The 20,882-nt window shown below is 39.3% G+C and overlaps 1 protein-coding gene across 5 annotated transcripts in view; it reads left to right on the top strand.

Annotated features, from left to right (window-relative positions):
* EXD2 (exonuclease 3'-5' domain containing 2) overlaps nucleotides 1-20,882 on the top strand; it is a 98,004-nt gene that overhangs the window by 17,070 nt on the left and 60,052 nt on the right. For 2 of the 5 annotated variants that reach the window (XM_036844405.1, XM_036844406.1), the window contains exon 1: nucleotides 17,192-17,573. The exons of the other annotated variants lie outside the window; for them this stretch is intronic. The gene's annotated coding sequence lies outside the window, so the exon portion shown is untranslated. Of the gene's footprint in view, nucleotides 1-17,191; nucleotides 17,574-20,882 lie in introns of those variants that run through there. 5 annotated transcript variants of the gene reach the window in all.

A 20,882-nucleotide genomic window follows, 5' to 3' on the forward strand; every position in this document is an offset into this window, starting at 1 on the left:
ACCTTCTTTCTACTTATCTTCCAATGCCGCTGTTCTTTCCAGTTCCCGAAGCATATTGTGAAGCTGTAAGCAACTGCCCATTAGTCAGGGTAGGTGTGTTCTGGCCATTCTTCATTTCAGATAAAGTGGACAACCAAGTGTATTTCTTGAAGATCTGCCCACTGGGAGGATTTACTTCACCACTGTCTTTTAAGGATACTCCTATTGGGGGCTGTAATGCTACAGCTGTGTCTTCTGTTTGGCGCAGAATTATCTGTAAATCAGGCATGATTCGGGTAAATTACATGGTTGATTTTCAAATGTTAAGCCAACTTTCAACTCCTGAGATAATTTTTGTCCTCTCCCTTTTTTTCTTTTCTTTTTTCTCTTTTTTTCTTGATCAATCTGACTAGAGGCTTGTGGTTCCTATTGATCAATTTTTTAAAATAGCCTTTGTTTTCATGGATTATATGCCCATTTTCTATTTTGTTGATTTCTACTCTTGATTATTTCCTTCTATTTTCCTTGGGCTTAATTTGCTCCTGTTTTTCTGATTCCTCCTGGTGGAAACTTAGATTGTTGATTTTTGCTCTTTCTTCCTTTTGTGTGTGTGTGTGTGTGTTTTTAATATTTATTTATTTTGGCTGCACCAGGTCTTAGTTGCAACACATGGGCTTCTTAGTTGTGGCATGCACGCAGGACCTAGTTCCCTGACCAGGGATCGAACCAGGCCCCCTGCATTCAGAGCATAGAGTCTTACCCACTGGACCACCAGGGAAGTCTCTCTTCTTTTTGAATGTAAAATATTTAAAACCATAAATTTCCCTCTAAAAACTCCTTTATCTGTATCCCACAAATATCAAATGTTTTATTTTCATTATCTTCTAATTTATCTTGATTTTTTTGACTTGTGGATTATTTAGAAGTGTGTAGATTGGTTTCCAAATATTTTGAGTTTTCTTAGAATGTTATTATTTATTTGTAATTTAATTCCATTGTTAGAGAAATACTCTTTAAAATTTCAATGTTTAAAATTTGTTTTATGGCTTAACATGCGGTCTCTCCTGGTAAACATATCATTTGCACTTGAAAAGAGTGCATATTTTGCAGTTGTTGGGTGTAGCATTCAATAAATATCAATTATGACAAAATAGGTGATAGTGTTGTTCAGTTCGTATATGTCTTGGAAGATTTTCTACCTGGTTGGACTATCAGTTGCCTAGAGAGATATGTTAAAATCTTCAATTAAGACTATGGAATTGTCCATTTCCCTTTTAAAATTTATTTTATTTATTTATTTTTGGCTGCATTGGGTCTTTGTTGCTGTGCACGGGCTTTCTCTAGTTGTGGTGAGCGGGAGCTACTCTTTGTTGCGGTGCGCGGGCTTCTCACTGCAGTGGCTTCTCTTGTTGCGGAGCACAGGCTCTACGCGCGAGGGCTTCAGTAGTTGTGGCACAAGGGCTCAGTAGTTGTGGCTCGCGGGCTCTAGAGTGCAGGCTCAGTAGTTGTGGTGCATGGGTTAGTTGCTCTGCGGCATGTGGGATCTTCCCAGACCAGGGATCAAACCCATATCCCCCGCATTGGCAGGTGGATTCTTAACCACTGCGCCACCAGGGAAGTCCCCTCCCTTTTAATTCTGTTAATTTTTGTTTCATATATTTGGGAGCTCTGTTATTAGGCATATACACATTTATAATTGTTATGACTTCCAATATATTGACCCTTTTGTTATTACAAAATGCCCCCTTTTATCTCCTCTAGTACTTTTTATCTTAAAATCTGTTTTATCTGATATTAATACAGCCACTCACTTTCTTACACTTACTGTTTGCATGTCTTTTTCTATCTATTTACTTTCAAACTATCTGTCTTTATATTTTTAAGTGTGTATTTTATAGGTAGTAAATAGTGTAGTTTGCCTTTTTTTTTTAGTTTTATTTATTTATTTATTTATTTATTTATGGCTGCGTTGGGTCTCTGTTTCTGCGCGAGGGCTTTCTCCAGTTGCGGCAAGCGGGGGCCACTCCTCATCGCGGTGCGCGGGCCTCTCACTATCGCGGCCTCTCTTGTTGCGGAGCACAGGCTCCAGACGCACAGGCTCAGTAATTGTGGCCCACGGGCCCAGTTGCTCCGCGGCATGTGGGATCCTCCCAGACCAGGGCTCAAACCCGTGTCCCCTGCACTGGCAGGCAGACCCTCAACCACTGCGCCACCAGGGAAGCCCCGTAGTTTGCCTTTTTATGAAGCAATTCTGCCTGTCAGTTGAAGTGTTTAACACATCAACATTTAATGTAATTATTAATATGTTTGGATTTTGGCCTTCTATTTTATCATTTGTTTTCTATTTGTCTCCTCTGATTTTTTGTGCCTCTTTTTTTCCTTTTTGTCTTCTTTTTAACTATTTAAATAGTTTTAAATTTAATTTTAATTTATCTATTGACTTTTTAGCTATACCTCTTTACATTACATTTTTAATAGTTGTTCTAGGGACTTCCCTGGTGGTCCAGTGGGTAGACTCCATGCTCCCAATCAGGGGGCCCAGGTTCGATCCCTGGTCAGGGAACTAGATCCCACATGCCTTAACTAAAAGATCCCACATGCCACAACGAAGATCCCATGTGCCACAACTAAGACCTGGCACAGCCAAATAAATAAATGAATAAAATAAACATATTTAAGGGGCTTTCCTGGTGGCGCAGTGGTTAAGAATCCGCCTGCCAATGCAGGGGACATGGGTTTGAGCCCTGGTCCGGAAGATCCCACATGCCGCGGGGACAACTAAGCCCCTGCGCCACAACTACTGAGCCTGTGCCTCTAGAGTCAGCGAGCCACAACTACTGAGCCTGTTGCGCCTAGAGCCCGAGCTCCGCAACAAGAGAAGCCCCCGCAATGAGAAGCTCGCGCACCGCAACGAAGAGCAGCCCCCGCTCGCCACAACTAGAGAAAGCCCGCGCACAGCAATGAAGACCCAATGCAGCCAAAAATAAATAAATAAATTTTAAAAAATAAAAATAAAAATAAATTTTTTAAATAAACTATTTTTAAAAGTTGTTCTAGGTATTTCTTTTTTAAAGAAATTTTTAATTTTTATTTATTCATTTTTTTAAATATTTATTTTGTTGTGCCGTGTCTTAGTTGTGGGAGACAGGCTCCTTAGTTGTGGTATGCAAACTCTTAGTCGCAGCAGGCATGTGGGATCTGGTTACCTGAGCAGGGATCAAACCCAGGCCCCCTGCATTGGGAGTGTGGAGTCTTAACTCCACCAGTCTTAACACTGCACCACCAGGGAAGTCCCTGTTCTAGGTATTTCTCTTTACATCCTTAACTTTTTTAAAAAATTAATTGATTAATTAATTTTTATTTATTTTTAGTTTTGACTGCGTTGTGTCTTCATTGCTGCATGTGGGCTTTCCCTAGTTGCAGCGAACGGGGGCTACTCTTCGCTGTGGTGTGCGGGCTTCTCATTGCAGTGGCTTCTCTTGTTGCAGAGCACGGGCTCTAGGCATGTGGGCTTCAGTAGTTGTGGCATGCTGGCTCAGTAGTTGAGGCTCACAGACTCTAGAACGCAGGCTCAGTAGTTGTGGCACACGGGCTTCATTGCTCCACGGCATGTGGGATCTTCCTGGACCAGGGCTCGAACCCGTGTCCCCTGCATTGGCAGGCAGATTCTTAACCACTGTGCCACCAGGGAAACCCTACATCCTTAACTCTTCCCAGTCTACTTAGTTAATATTTTACCACTTTACATAGAATGTAGAAGACTTGCAAGTCTACAGATCAATTTTCTATTCCCCATCCTTTATGCTATAGTTATCTTATGTATTACAGCTACAAATGTTATAAACCCAAGACAATTTTTGCTTTAAACAGTCATACGATTTTGTTTTTGTTTTTGTTTTTTAATTATGAGTGGGAAAAAAAATCTCTTGTTTATTTACCCAGATATATACCATTTCTGATGCCCCTCATTCCTCCTAAAGAGCTGATTTTACGCCAGGTATCATTTCTTTTTAGTCCAAAGAATTTCCTTTAGTATTTCTTGTAGTACAGTCTTGCTGGTGATAGATTCTTAAAACTTTTATTTTTAATCTTAAAGTTTTTATTTTGCCTTCATTCTTAAGGATGTTCTCCCTAGGTATAGAATTATGGGTTGTCAGTGTCTTCTTTTAGCACTTAAAAAATGTCAGTCCACTGTCTTCTGTCCTTCATTGTTTCTGGTGAAAATTAGTAGTTTTTTGATTCATTATTCTCTTGTATGTAATGAGTCATTTTTATCTTGCTGTTTTCAGGACATGCTCTTTTTCTGGTTTTCAGCAGTTTGAATATACTATGCCTAGGCATGGTTTTCTTTGAATTTACACAGCTTGGGATTTACTGAAATCTTTGGGCTTGTAAATGTATGTCCATCCACAAATTTGGGAAATTTTTGATCATTGTATCTTCAAATATTGTTTTCTGTCTCTTTTTCTCTCCCTCCTCTCCTTCTGAGACTCCAGTTTAATATACATTAGATTTTCTTTTATGTTTTCTGTGACCTCTGAAGCTCTGTTCATTTTCTTTCCAATGATTTTTCATTTCTGTTTTTCATATTGGATCATTCCTATTAACCTGTCTTCAAGTTAAACTGACTCTTTGGTCAGCTCTACTCTGTTGTTACTTTTATCCAGTGAATTTTTTTTTTAATAAATTTATTTATTTATTTTTGGCTGTGTTGGGTCTTTGTTGCTGTGCGTGGGCTTTCTCTAGTTGCAGTGAGCGGGGGCTACTTTTCGTTATGGTGCGCGGGCTTCTCATTACAGTGGCTTCTCTTGTTCCAGAGCATGGGCTCTAGGTGCACGGGCTTCAGTAGTTGTGGCACATGGGCTCAGTAGTTGTGGCTCGCGGGTTCTAGAGCGCAGGCTCAGTAGCTGTGGCGCACGGGCTTAGTTGCTCCACAGCATTACGGTGAATTTTTTATTTCAGAAATTTTTTTTTTAGTTCTGAAATTTCCATTTGGTTCTTTTCTATCATTTCAATTTGTCTGCTGAGATGTCCTATCCTTCTATACATTATGGACATTTTTCCTTTATATCATTTAAAATGGCTATAATATCTGGCTTAAAATCTTTGCTAATTGCAGCAACTGTATCATATTGGTATCCCTCTCTGTTGATTGTCTTTTCTCTTGAGAAGAAGATGTAATACATCATCTTATTTCCTCATATGTCAAGTAATTTTGAATTCTATCTAGTCTCTATTAGATGTCTGATAATTATTTTTTTTTAAAGAGTGTCAGTTTTGTTGTGGTGGTGGTTGTTTGTTTTAGCATGCCATTAGGGATGATTCAAACTGCAAACTGTTTTCGGGCTGCAGCACAAATTTCAGTTCAGTTGTTTTATCTTTGGTTGGGCTGCTTGCAGTCTGCCCTGAAAATATGCAATTCAGCGGTTTACGAGAAGTTGAACAGTGTTTAAACACAAATTATGTGGCTCCCTCTGTCTAGTTCACTCCTTTTTTGGATTCTCCTCTCACTGTCCAGCAGTTGTGGGTCCCTCCAACTCTCTCCTCTGGTTTTTCAGAAAGACTGTGAATTTTCTATCAGTGTTTTAGCACTCTAAGTAACTCTGGATGAAGCCTGCCTTCAGGTTAAAGACTACTATAAAAGATAGAAAATTCATCCCATGCTATTGCTATCTTGTAGGTGTTGACCTCCTGTTAGAATCTGTCTGCTTTTTTTTTCACTCCCAGTGCCTTCAGAGAGTTGGCTTGTGGTGTATTTTGTCTAGAGTCCCTGTCTAGTCCAGTACAGGAGCTTACTAGGACATACCATAAGTGGAACTCCAGTAACATTTCAGATTACAGAAAACTTGTGAAGGTAGATTAAAGAGTTCCTATACACCCCATACCCAATTTCCCCTATTATTAACATCTTATCTTAGTACAGTACATTTGTCATAATTAATGAACCAATATCATTACATTATTATTAAAATCCATACATCAGATTAGCTTTGTGTTCCAGGATCTCATCAGGGGATCCACTTTACATTCAGTTGACATGTCTTCTTACGTTCTTCTTGGTTGTGACAGTTTCTCAGACTTTTCATTGTTTTTGATGACCTTGGCAGTTTTGAAGATAATACTGGTCAAGTATTCTGTAGAACGTCACTCAACTGGGATTTGTTTGATGTTTATCTCATGATTAGACTGGGGTTATATGTTTTTGGGAGAAAGGCCACAGAGGTAAAGTGCATTTTCATCAAATTATATCAAGGGTATTATATGGACTGAATTGTGTCATCCCCTGTCCCCTCTCCCCAAATTCATATGTTGAAGCCCTAAGCCCCAATTTGACTGTTTTTGGAGATAGGGCCTATAGGAGGTAATTAAGGTTAAAAGAAGTAATAATGGAGGGGCCCTGATCCAGTAGGATTAGTGCCCTTTTAAGAAGAGTTACCAGAGAGCTCTCTCTCTCCATCATGTGAGGACACAGTGAGAAGGTGGCCATATACAAGTAAGGAAAAGAGGTCTCAACAGAAACAGAATTGGCTGACACAGCCTTCAGAACTGTGAGAAAATAGATTTCTGTTCTTTAAACCATCCAGTCTAAGCTGTCTTGTTATGGCAGCCCTAGTTTATTTAGGCAAGTATGTACTGTCAGCATGACTTACTGCCTTGATAACCTGGCTGAGGTAGCGTTTGTCAAGTTTCAACACTGTAAAGTGACTCTTTTTTCCTCCTCGTTCCTTGCTGTACTCTTTGGAAGGAAGTCCACACATTGTCTCTTCACTCACACTGTCTTTGACCTCTGCTACTTCAGGATCCCAACATCTCCACTGCAATCAGGGAACCCATCTCAACTATAACTTCTGCCTTCGTGAAACCTGTCTACAGAAAACAGTCACCAAATAGTTTACAAGGATACTGGTGCCCATTCACTAATGTATTTCTCAGTGCTTTAGAGAAGGGAGTGTCCTCTGGGATTTCTCAGATGAGACAGTGAGGGGGTGGCAGTTCATACATGATAGGTCCACTCCAACATTTCTATCTCCTTAAGCCTTTGGATTCCTTCTAAGTATGCCAGGAAGGTTTTGCATCTCAACTTTATTGAATATAGGCCACTACTAAAATGCAGTTTCAGTCAACCAACTGTTAAGAGTCATTTCCAGGTGCACAGATAACACATGAAATCTAGAACTGTGATGAGTGCCCACATCAACAATTCAACCAAATCTAATATTACATTCTGTCTTCTTTGTTTATTTCCCTCTTGGAAAGGAAGAATCCATTCTTCCACATATTCTCCAAGTTTCTGCAAATATAAATCAGCAAAGTATTGCAATATTAAGTACAAGTCATTTCTTCCCAGTCAGACCGTGGAAAATGTTGCAATCTGACCCTGGTTATGGATCTAGAGCAGTGGTCCTCAACTGGGGATGATTTTTCCTCCAAGGGTATATTTGGAAATGTCTGGAAATATTTTTGGTTGTCACAACTCAGGCTGGGGAAGCTGCTACTGGATCTAGTGGATAGAGGTCAAGAATGCTGCTAAATATCTTACAATGCACAGGACATCTCCTCACAACAAAGAATTATCCACAGCCTTTGAGAAACCCTGATCTACAGCTAACAATGAGTGGTTGGAGTGAAACTTGGGGAAAATAGACATCCTGCAGATGATATAATTACAGGACTTTTAAGCAAGGGATGAAGGGCTGTTTCTACTGGAGAGATTTGGGCATTCTAGAATCTTAATTTTGTTTGTGTTCCTAATGTCCCCATTCCAAGTTTCAGTGTCATACCCTTCCCAAACAATGCTCCATCTTTCACTAGAGTTTTGGCAAGGCTATGAAATCAACTTCTGTTGAAATTCTGAAACCTGCACAATTAAATTTTATGTTTGACTTAGCCATCAGGTACAAAAACTAAGGGGTTCTTTTAGGGCTGCCATAGAAGCTTTTGTCGTGCCTTGAACTGAATGTTTAATGACGTGAACTTTTCATTTCTTTATGTAAGTTCTTCAGTGCGTGCAAATAAAGTCACTCCCAACCTACAGTTGTTATAGTCACCATTACCATCAGTCAAATATGGCTCCAAAGCATTTGCGTTAGTGGGCACTTCAACACAAATGACTAAACGTGATAAATTGATTATTTATGATGTCACTACATGTCATTTCCCGTTGATGAGTTGCTCAACATTGAGTTTGAATTTAAGGATATGACCAAATCAACCCGAAATCCTATATCTGAAAGTCTGTTTCTTAGAACCACTCTTAGGCTATTTTCTGTATTAGTCGGGATTCAATAAAGAAACAGAAACTGCAGCAGTTATCTGAGGAAATTAACACAAAGAGTTATTAGAGCTATCACAGGTGTTGGAGAATTGAAAAGGGAAAGTGAAACAGAGAAAGTAGTAACTGCAAGCAGTAGATGGAGAAATAAAAGGTCAAGGTTGGGGTTATTGGGACCAAGCACTTGAAGGAAGGGTCTTAGAGGGGTGGAATCCAGACCCTGAGGAGAACATGCTGCCTTGTACTGACCTTATACTGGTACCTCAGTGGCTCAGAGGAAGGACCTGAGTCCCGAGGTCTGTCAGGACTCAGACCGCTCAGGAGGGTGGCTGGCTGGCTGGTACTGGTATCTCTGAGGAATGTGATAAGCCTCCTTCTGGGAATATGGAAAGAAGTCCAAAGCTGGAACCAACCGCTGCTGCTGGCACGAAGAACTGTTGCCTGGGTAACACGGATAGAAACAGGAAGTGAACAGGAAGGAGCAAGTCCTTTCTCCCTTATTTCTGTTTCTGATCTCCCACTATTGGCAGAACCTCATGGAGAGCCAGGCTGGCAAAGGAAATATGTGAATTGCAGAGACCTAGCCCAGCACCAAAAGAGAGAGCAGAGGTGGGAGGGTTTGAAGCTGAGGAACAATTTCTTTACAATCAGCATAGTTAGACAACCATTATTGGATTTCACACAAAAAGATGAGGGAGAGGAAGGAGCCTAGAACATTTCACAGGTTTCTAATATTAGTAACCAAATGAATAGTGGAGAAAGAGGTAGAATATATGTGGAGTGGGGAGTAGAGAGGAGGTAGCTTGTAGTGAGTGAAAAAATCTGTTGGGACTGATACATTTAGTTTGAGAAACCTGGAGTCTAATATAGTATAATTCAAAGTGTAGTCTCTGGATTAGCTAGTATGCAATTTTTAAAAATTGTGGCAAAATACGCAAGATAAAATTTATCATTTTAATCATGTTTTAAATTGTGGCAGGTAAATAAATATATAAAATTTACCATTTTAACCATTTTTAAGTGTACAGTTCTGTGGCATTAGTTATATTACACTCATATTGCTTTGCGACTGTCATCACTATCTATCTCCAGAACTTTTTCATCATCCTAAACTGAAAGTCTGTACCATTAAACAATGACTCCCCATTCCTCCTTCCCCCAGCCCCTGGCCACCACCATGAATTTGACTGTTCTATCTATTTCATATAAGTGAAATCATACATTATTTGTCCTTTTGTGTTAGGCTTATTCACTTAGCATGATGTATTCAAGGTTCATCCATGTTGTAGCATGTATTATAATTTAATTCATTTTTAAGGCTGAATAATATTCCATTTTTGGTACATACCACCATTTTGTGCAGTCTGTTTTTATCAATCCTCAACAAGATAAAAGCTTGTGCCAAAGTGTAAACTACCTATGTCAGCAAGCACCATGTTAAGTTCCCTTCACATTTTTGTTGGAAGATTTTTCAGTGAAGGAAGCAGAATGCTGATTTACATTCCATAGCAAGGTCATTTGCTCATTTCACCCCAGTATTTTGAGTAGCATTGGTAAAATAAGTATTTAGAGACACAGCTTTGGACTGGAGATTTGGGAATCAACATCTGTAAAAGAAAAAAGTCCAAACTAGGACCAAGATGCAATTTTTGCATAATGTAATTTACAGCCTCTTTCCAGGAAGAAATTAGAATTTCTTTTTTTTTTTTAATAAATTTTATTTATTTATTTATTTATTTTTGGCTACGTTGGGTCTTTGTTGCTGTGCACGGGCTTTCTCTAGCTGTGGCGAGCGGGGGCTACTCTTCGTTGCGGTGCGCAAGCTTCTCATTGTGGTGGCTTCTCTCGTTGCAGAGCACGGGCTCTAGGCACGCAGGCTTCAGTAGTTGTGGCTCACGGGCTCAGTAGTTGTGGCTCGTGGGCTCTAGAGCACAGGCTCAGTAGTCGTGGCACACGGGCTTAGTTGCTCCGCGGCATGTGGGATCTTCCCAGACCAGGGCTCGAACCGGTGTCCCCTGCATTGGCAGGCGGATTCTTAACCACTGCGCCACCAGGGAAGCCCCTAGAATTTCTGATTAAAGGCTCACAACTAATGGGATTATAACTTCTGAGAAACCAGTTATGCACCCACTCACCCTTCAGTTAAGAGTAATAGTTAAGAGTATAGTGACTTTTACCAAATATACTTTTCTTTTTTGTATCTAGTGTAAAATGATTTTCTAACCAGTCTCTTCCTCTCAGATATCCCTACCAAAAGTAAATCTTTGAATTTGACTTCTTAAAGGATAATAGTTTTTAAAAAATCATGATAGGTGCAGATATGAAATGAATGTGTCAAAGATTTAATTTAACTCATTAATTAATGAGGGAATTGGAAAAGATGTTACAATCAGTTCAAAGGAAAATCCAAAGACCAGACAAGTATCTAAGCCCATGGGAAATGTTGAAACCAATTTTCTTAATAGATGCAAAGCTCGCCTATTGGAGGGTGTGGGGGGCAGGGACGTCAATAGAAGCTTCACCTAACAAATTTATTTGCAAATCTAAAGACAATAATTATTTGCATTACTATTAGTTTTTTTTTACAAATTAGCTTATATCTCTTCAGTTTTGTACAACAGTTCAAAGTCAGTAAAAGGCATAAATCCCATAGAATCTGATAAGTGGCAAGAGTATATTTAAAACAATGCATAGTTTCCAATTTCCCAGTAATCTTTTGGTCCATTTAAAAGTATTTCACACTTTCTCCTATATCCTACTACAGAGCTTCTTCCTTATTGCAAGAAATTTTGAAAAATTTTTAATGAATTTAAAATTTTTTAATGAAATTTTTAATGAAATTTTGATATATGCTCATATCAAAATTATCTGAAAATTTTTCTTCAACACTTGGTTCTAACATTGGTTGCTGATGTGGGAGAGTAATGCAGGAGTCTCGAAAGAAGTGATTTTCACTGAATTCTCATATTTTTAGCATGGCACCCCTATCCTTAACTAGATAAGGTAACCTCTACCCTCTCCAGGGAATCAATCCTAAACCTTCTGCAGGGGCCCGTAGGGGAGTGACTTGGGAGCTAGGAAGGAGCTGGTGGTCTGCTTCCAAAGTAGACTTTTAACCAATTATTGTGCTTTTAGTCCCAACTTTTACCTGCTTCTTGAGGTACTTGGTGCTGCCAATTCTAGAGTCTTTTGGTGGTTCTCTGGGACAAAGCAGGCTTGCTCTTAGCCTGTCCTTTGACAGATGATGAGTTGGCTAAGTCAGTTCCCACCATCCCTCTGCTTTCCAGCTTCCAAAATCTTAGTGATTTTATGTCCTGTTCTGTGAGAGACTGACTATACAAATGGACAAATAGCCATACCACGTATGGCAACAGAACACTGACCCCTAACCTCCGCGGCAACCAGCCTCTGGGGCAGTCAGCCCAGAAGTGTCAGTGAGTCAGCTTCCTTGTATCTTGCCCGGGCTTCCAACACAAGACCAAACAGAGAAAGCCAAAACGATCACAGAAGAAGCCTGGCTTCCATTTAGCCTATCCCCAGCTTCCTCGTGACAATGAACTCCATTCAGAGAATATCTAAAGCCTTCCCTTGTTTTCACTATAAAGATTTCCCACTTCTCTGCCTGCCTTTGAGTCTTTGCCAAACACAAGTGATGGCGGCTGACTCCCTGCCACAGCAAGTTCTGAGTAAATAGCTTCTGTTTTTTCTCATTTGGGTGGACTTCATCTTTTTCTATATCGTTTTACCTTGAAGCTTTGTGTTTTCCCATTTTTTAAGAGGGATTTCAGGAGGAAGTGGACTTATATGTGACTCAGTCCATCACCTTTAACTGGTGTTTTCCTTCTGTGCTCTTTTCTCTGTGACCTAGAGGCCAGAGTCTACACTTTTCCCCCAGCTCCAGAAAGCCCAAAATAACTTTTGTCTTTTCGTCTTGCAAACCTGGATGCAAAATTCAACACCTATTCAAATTCCTCCAAAGAATCTACTGGAACAAAAGCATTAGAGAATAATATAGACTTAATGGAAACCTACCTAGGAGGGAGAGAAGATGAAGTTGCATAACACGCACCCCCCGACCCCGCATAAAGAACTTAAACTCACATCCCCGAACACTTTAAACACTTTCTCTCCCAAAGTGTCTCCTCCGAGGTATCTTTCTCCCAGGAAGATTCAGCCTTTCAGCCTTTCAACCCCTATTGTTAGATGAACTTGTCTCACTGGGGGATGTATGTGTCTCACCCTCACTCTAAGGAGGCTTCATGAATTTCTTCTAAATGAATTCAGGCATCTTTCCCAAGAGGTAGTCTCATTCCAGCTCCTTAAGAGAAAAAAAAAGTTCTGATTCTCTAAACCACCGAAAAAGGATACCTTTTCTCACTTGCTGACAAATACTCTTTTTGTGTTTCCAACTAGCTTGTAAGCTTCTTGAGTGCATAGCTACATATTTTTATAATCTGTATAGTACCTAATAATATTACAAAAGTTTATAGATGTGATCAGCAGGCAGAAAGGAGCAATAGAATTTCAATGGAAGGAAATAGGATATTCAGAAAGAGCCTATTTAGTGGTTCCTCTAAGTTTTGACCTTTATCTTCAAGACACTAAACAAATCCAGTAAAGGGTATCCACCTTTATTGTACATCTACTGGGCACTGTATTCAGCAGGTTTAAGTTGACCTGTGTGGCATGCATTCATTATTAGTATCTTTCATTTCCTGTATCACTTAGGGATTGGGTTCTATTGCTAGTAACAAAGACTTGACTGCATGGCATAAAAAAATTAATTTATTTTCTCATGTAAAAGAAGTTCGGAGGTAGGTAGTTCAGGGTTAGTACAGACTACAGAGGGAATCAGGGGTACAGGCTTCTTCCACCTTTCCACTTCACCTTTCTAGGTACCTGGCTTCCATCTTCAAGGTGCCACTGCAGTGGCAGAAGGCTGTGGAGTGCCAGCCATCAGGTCCTAGTCTCAGCAAGAAAGAAGTAGAAGGGTAATGACAAAAAGGCAAAAAAAAAAAAAAAAAAACCACCAAAAAATCCCCCCTTTTTAGTAACTTTACCCAAAGTCCAATGCAAAAACTTGTTTATACCTCATTGGCCAGAACATAGTCACGTGGCCACCATAATTATTCACAATGGAGACAGAAAAATGTATTTTTTAGTGCATTTAATACCCTGACTTCTGTTACTAAGTAGAGAGGAGAATGGATATTGGGTAGGCGACTAGCACGTCTGCCACAGTTCCTCTTAAATTTTCTGTACATGATGTCCTAATGCTTGGCATTAAGTTGTCCTTGGAATCAATAAATAAATGAATAAACCATTTTTAGATAAATCAAGCAGTTCACAGCATGATCTCTCTCTCTCTTTTTTTTTTTTTTGTAATTAATTGACTTTATTTCTAGAGCAGATTTAGGTTCAGAGAAAATTCTAACATAAAGCACGAGTTCCCATATGCCTTCCCCCCAACCCTCCCCCCACCCCCTTGCCACACACGCACAGTTTCTCTATTAACATCGTCCACTGGTGTGGTATGTTTGTTACAATTGATGAACCAATACTGATATATTATTACTAACTAAAGTCTATAGTTTAGGATTTTCTCCTTGTGTTGCACAGTTCTATGGGTTTTAATACATGCATAATGTCATGTATCCACCATTACAGTATCATACAGAATAGATTCACTGGCCTAAAAACCCTCTGTGCTCCACCTATACACCCCTCTCTTCCTCCCCAGGAACCTCTGGCAACCACTGATCTTTTTACTGTTATCATAGTTTTGCCTTTTCCAGAATATAATGTAGTTGGAATCACACAGTATGTACCCTTCTCAGACTGGCTTCTTTCACTTAGCAATATGCATTTAAGGTTCCTCCACATCTTCTTATGGGTTGATAACTAATTTCTTTTTATCACTGAATAATATTCCATTGTATGAATGTAATACAGTTTTGTTATCTATTCACCTATTGAAGAATGTCTTGGTTGCTTTCAATTTATGACTAAAGCTGCTATAAACATTTGTGTGCAAGTTTTTGTGTGGATTAAGTTTTCAACTCATTTGTGTAAATACCTAGGAGCATGATTGCTGGATTGTATGGCAAAACTATGTTTAGCTTTGTTAAGAAACTGACAAAGTATCTTCAGAAGTGGCTGTGCCATTTTGCATTCCAGCCAGCAATGAATGAGAGTTTCTGTTGCTCCATATCCTTGTCAGCACTTGGCATTGTAGTGTTTGGATTTTAGCCATTCTAACAGAATTTAGAGAATCAATGAAATACTGGTATCTCATTATTGTTTTAATTTACAATTCCCTAATAACATACAATGTTGAATATCTTTTCACGTGCTTATTTTGGATATCATATAACTTCTTTGAAAGGTCTATTCAGATCTTTTGCTCACTTTTTAATTGGGTTGTTGAGTTTCAAAAGTTCTCTCTGTATTCTGTATAACAGTCCTTTATTAGATATGTGTTTTGCAGATATTTCCTCCAAGTCTGTGGCTTGTCTCTTCATTCTCTTGTCTAATAAATTTTTGGCATAAAGTCGTTCATTATATTTTCTAATTTCTTATATCTCTGCTGTATTTTGTTATGTTCCCCCTCCTAATCCTCGTATTATTTATTTGTTGTTATTTCTTTTCTATCTGGATCAATCTCACAGAACTTTTTTCATTAGTGTTTTCAAAGATCTAACCTTAGTTTTGTTGGCCATATGAATAGCATCTTTTTCTATTTTATTAATTTATTCTCTGATTTTTGTTATTCTCTTCCTTCTAGTATTTTGGATTTATTCTTTTGTTTTTTCTAATGTATTAGCTGATCACTTATGTAATTGATTTTTAGTCTTTCTTATTTTCTAGTGTAAAAAGCATATAAGGTTATCAATTTACATGTATCCTATAAATTTTCATATATGTATAGTATTTATTATTACTTCTCAAATCTAATATTATAAATTTCCATTGGAATTTCTTTTCTGAGCTTTAAATTACTAAGTTTTTTAAAAAAAAATTCTCCAAATATATGGAGCTTTAAAAACAATCATTTTATTATTGATTTCTAACTTAATTGTAATGTGGTCAGAAAATGAGATCCGTATGATAGCATTTTTATTTCAGTATGTAGAAAGTTGCTCAATGGTCTAAATCAAAATTAATTTTCTTAAATCTTTGTTTTTAAAGTATGTGTGTGCTCAAAATACTGGGTGCAGAGTTCTATACATGTTCCTTAGTAAATGTTAATTAATGGTGTTGGAGACAATCCTGCAATCACTGGTGAGTCTTGGATGTCTTTTCATATTTAAGAGTGCTATAGGCTGAATGTTTTGTGTCCCTTCAAAATTCATATGTTGAAAACTAACTCCCAACATAATGGTATCAGGAGGCAGAGGCCTTTGAGAAGTGATTAGGTCATGAGGGTGGAGCCCTCATGAGTGGGATTAGTGCCTTATAAAAGAGGCCCAAGAGGACTTCCCTGGTGGTCCAGTGATTAAGACTGCATCCTTCCAATGCAGGGGATGCAGGTTCAATCCCTGGTTGGGGAACTCAGATCCCACATGCTGCGTGGTGTGGCAAAAAAAGAAAAAAAAGAAAGCCCAAGAGAGCTCCCTACCCTTGGTTAAGTGAGGACACAGTGAAAAGACAGCTGTCTATAAACCAGGAAGTAGGCACTCACCAGACAATAAATCTGTCAGCACCTAGATCATGGACTGTGAGAAATAAATTTCTGTTGTTTATAAGCCACCCAGTCAATGGTATTTTGTTATTACAGTCCAAAGGGACTAAGACAGAGTGAAGTACTAAAAAGTGGACTGGAAACTATTTATGCATAGATGGGGCTTGTTGACTGGGCCTTAAATGTAGGGTGATTGCTTATGGATGTAGACAGTTTATTATGGGATCCCTCAAATGATATATCCTTCCATTCTAATCTAATTTCTATCCTCTAAAATTATACTGATATTTGTTTGACTGCTATTATCTCCTCTACTGTTCTTTTTCTTCTTTGGGCTTATAAACTTTTCACTCCTTTATTTTCATTAAAAAAAACAAACAAACAAAGAAACCCCCCCCCAAAAACCATCACTTTTTATTGATGTTTGTATGCATTCAGAAACCCACCATAAATATGCAACCTGAACACACATGTAAACCAGCACTCAGATTAAGAAACAGAACATTATTAGCACTTCAAGAACCTCCCCATGTTCTCTTCCAGAGTCACTACTCCACTAAGAGTAATCACTACGTTTGTTACCCAACCAAACTTGGGTCCGCTCACCTGCGCATAGTAAAGCCAATCTGCTGACACTGGATTGTGGTGTAGGAAAGTGTAGCATTTATTGCAAGACACCAAGCAAGGGTCCAGGCAGCTAGGGCTCAAAAGATCTGAACTTCCCGATGGTTTTCAGGGAAAGGTTTTTAAAGACAGGGTGTGGGAAAGGGGTTGTGGGTGTGAGTGATCAGCTTGTGGACATTCTTCAGATGGGTTGGTGATGAGGTACTAATAATACTACTGTCTCATGAGGTTATGAATATTAAATGAGATAAAATATGTAAAACGTTTTGCAAAGTTCCTAGCACACTGTGATCACAGTCATCAAATGGCAGCTATTATTATCCCTTGTATTGTTTATGCACATCTCATTTCTCCTATTTTACACATTCTATGACAAGGCAACAGCACATAGCACACATTAGCTGCCTCACAAATAACAGTTGCTGATAAAGACTGGGTGAATCAAAGTTTTTAAATATAAATGGAAGGTATTGTGGTTATTGTAAAAGATGGCATAAATTATTATAATGGCTATAGTATAAAATGCGCTGCTAATGAGGAATACATTATTTAAACAAGTGTCTCTTCTATTTACCTTCATTATTTAACAGTTAAGAAAATCTGTGCAGTGGAGAAACACTACTGGAGCTAATTAGTAAGGACAGTTAGATGTCCCAGATTGCATTTGTAAGGGTTCCAGAGGCTTCTTTCTTTAAAACCAAAACAAACAAAAATATCACCCGGAAACAAAAACAAAAACACCACTTATCCGAAAAGATGTTAAGGCTTTCCAATTTTAACAAATCTTTTGTTCAACAGTGGAGAAACTCGGGAGGCACCAGCTGCCCCCGACTGCTTCCGTACAAGATGGCGTCGTCCATTTGTACACCCCGACTGGGGTTGTCCCTTTAGCCCGTCACAGGACCGGAAGTGGTTTCGGTCCTAGTGGATCCGGGTGGGTGCGCGCAGGTGGCCACAGAGGTTCCAGTTCTTCAACGTGAGGCGCCGCAGGTGTTCCGGTGGGGTCCAGGGCCGCAGGTAAGCGAGGATCAGGGGCCGGCGAGGCTGTTCTCCAGACTTGTGCGAGTGGCGGAGGGGGTTTCCAGCGCGGATTGAGGAGAGGGCTCAGGAAGCTGGCGATGTCACCGTGTGCGGGGGCGACTGCTTGCGGGGACCTCGTTTTCCCCAAGCGACTTGGCCCTGCCTCTCTCTCCGCCCCGCTCGCCCGTGGCGGGGGCGGTTCAGCACCCAGGTACGCTCCGAGGGCTCTCACCTCGGTCCGCGGCCTCCCACGCCCTTCCCTGGCCGCCTTCTCGGACCCCCTTTTGCTCTCTATAGGAGTACATACCAAACCTTCGTGGTTTCTTTTGTTGTTGTTGTTAATTTAATTTAATTTATTTTTTATACAGCAGGTTCTTGTTATCCATTTTATACATATTAGTGTATATATGTCAATCCCAGTCTCCCAATTCATCCCACCACCACCCCACCACCACCCGCCCCTCGCCTTCGTGGTTTCTTGACCCAATTAGCTAAAACGGAAGCACCGCTCGCAGCATCTGGCAACTCCTTGGGCGCTGCGTGTTGCACGCGTCCACAGTTAGAGTTTGGTCCCCTCCATTCGTCCCCCGCCCCCATTGTTACCACCTCTTTCCTCCCAGACCACACCCGCTGCTCCGGGCCTTGCTGGGAGCCACCTCTTTCCCTTTTCGCATCCCTGGAATAGATCAGAACCAGAACGTTAATGATTATTTATTACAAAATTGATATCTGCTCGTTAAAATATAAACGAAAACCAAACCTTTATAAACCTTTAATATATTAATGGACGCAAACTCCCTTAGATACCCATTCCTTGAAAACACTATACCGTATTTTTTTAGTTGCATTGCAAGGGTAGAAGGAACAGCACTGAAAGGTTTTGTTAATATCTAAGTTACGAGGTACGGGAGAAAAGAGGTTTAAGAGGGGGAAGGAATTATAAATTTTGGTCAAGTTGAGTTTGTTTTAAAAAATGTATTTATTCTTCTATATTTATTTTGGTTGTAGTCCATGCATACAATCATATCAAAAATTTAAACAAAATAGATCCTCTTTGACCTATCTCTTTACATCTCCATCTTTTCTTCTTTAATCTCTTGACCCCAAGTAAAAACTGTTATCAGTTTGGGGTGTTTTTTCTATTTCTTTGTCTTTACATTTATTGATATGTGTTTGTACATATAAGTATGTAAGATTTTGTGTTAAACGTTTACAAATGTGGCATATTGTACCTCTTCAACAACTAGACGTTTATGCTTAAAAATGGGTCTTGGAACTTTTTCTTTGTCAATATGTAGACATCTAGCATATTCGTTTTACCTGCTCTGTAAATTCCAGAGTGTGTTAAGATCCCATTGTATGTGAGATACCATAGGTTGCTTACAGTTTTTCACCATTAGGCACGGTGTCGCAGAGAACATCCTTCCACCTGCGTCTGTGTGCTTGTGTGAGCGTTTGTCAAGGATAGAAACCTGCAGGTGGAATTAGTGGACGTTTAATGCCAAACTGCCCAACAGTGTATAATAATACCTATTTCCCCAGCTCTTTTAAACATTTGATGGTATCAATCTTTTTTACTTTTGCCAATCTGATGGGTGGAAAATGACTCTAATTTGGTGTTTTAATTTGTATTTCCCTAGTCATTGGTGAGACTGAGCATCTTTTCATGATTGTTGGTTATTTGTATTACCTCTTTTGAGAAATGTCTCATTTCTGTTGGGTTGTCTTTTATATATGGTAGTGTTTTATATATTCAGGATATTAATCTTTTATCATTCATATATATTTGAAATATTTATTCCCAACATACTACATTTTAAAGTTGTTGCTTATCTTTTAACCATATGGCATCTTTGTAGAACGAAAGTTGTAAATTTTCTGTTTAAATGTATCAGTCTTTTACTATGTGTGTTTTGTATTTTGTGGCTTTCATTCCTTATCCCAGTGGTTCTCAAATGGGAGCTATTTTGCTTTCTAGGAGCAACTTGGCAATGTCACGAGACATTTTTTAGTTGTCATCTAGTGGGTAGAAGCCAGGGATGATGTTAAACATCCTACAATGCACAGAAAAGCCCCTATAACAAAGAATTTTTCTGGCCTAAAATGTCAGTAGTGCTGAGGTTGAAAAACCCTGTTCTACCTTGAGGCAGAGTTTTCTCTTATGAGTATGTTTTCTCCTGTAAGTTGTTATATGGTAGAGTTTTTCTCTAATTCCTGTGTGTGTGTTTGTGTGTGTGTGTGAGAGAGAGAGAGAGAGAGAGAGAGAGAGAAAATGGCGTGTGCCTTATTATTCTTTCCAAACAATATCACTCTGAATATCAGTCCATTCTTGACCCACTAATCTAAAATGCCACATTTATCATGTACTAATTTCTCACCCACATAGTGTCTGTTTCTGGACTCTCTTCTGTTCTATGTCCTAGTTTTCTATTTTGCTGGACCAATACCATAACATTCTATATCAAATATATATTATACTTTGATATCTAGTAGTGTAAATAGTCCTCATGATTATTTTTATTGTTATTTTATTGTACGTCATATACTTTATCAGCTCACATACTCATTATTTAATCAGTGTTTTCGGGGTAGTCTTACAATTTTCCAGATTAATTTTAGAATCAGCTTGTCAAATAGTTTTTTTGTTTTGTTTTTTTTGTTTTGTGTTGTTTTGTTTTGGCTGCATTGGGTCTTTGTTGCTGTGTGCGGGCTTTCTCTAGTTGTGGCGAGCAGGGGCTACTCTTCGTTGCGGTGCACGGACTTCTCATTGTGGTGGCTTCTCTTGTTGTGGAGCATAGGCTCTAGGGCACGCGGGCTTCAAGGCTCTAGGGCACGCGGGCTTCAGTAATTGTGGCACACGGGCTCAGTAGTTGTGGCTCGCAGGCTCTAGAGTGCAGGCTCAGTAGTTGTGGCGCATGGGCTTAGTTGCTCTGCGGCACATGGGATCTTCCTGGACCAGGGATCAAACCCGTGTCCCCTGCATTGGCAGGTGGATTCTTAACCACTGTGCCACCAGGGAAGTCCTCAAGTAGTTTTTTTTAAAGTTGCTTTATTGAGATGTAATTCATGTAATTTGTTGCTTAAAGTGTACAGTTCAGTGATTTTTAGTATATTCACAGTTATGCAGCCGTCACTACAACCTAATTTTAGAACATTTTTATCATCCCCCAAAGAATCCCATACCTATTAGCAGTCACTCCCCTTCCCATTCCCCAAGACCCTAGCCCTAGAGAGCCACTAGTCTTTCTGCCTTTATAGATCTAAATATTTTGTATAAATGGAATCATACAATTTGTGGTATTTTGT

Source organism: Balaenoptera musculus, chromosome 2 (genome assembly GCF_009873245.2).
Source record: "Balaenoptera musculus isolate JJ_BM4_2016_0621 chromosome 2, mBalMus1.pri.v3, whole genome shotgun sequence".
NCBI lineage: Eukaryota > Metazoa > Chordata > Mammalia > Artiodactyla > Balaenopteridae > Balaenoptera > Balaenoptera musculus.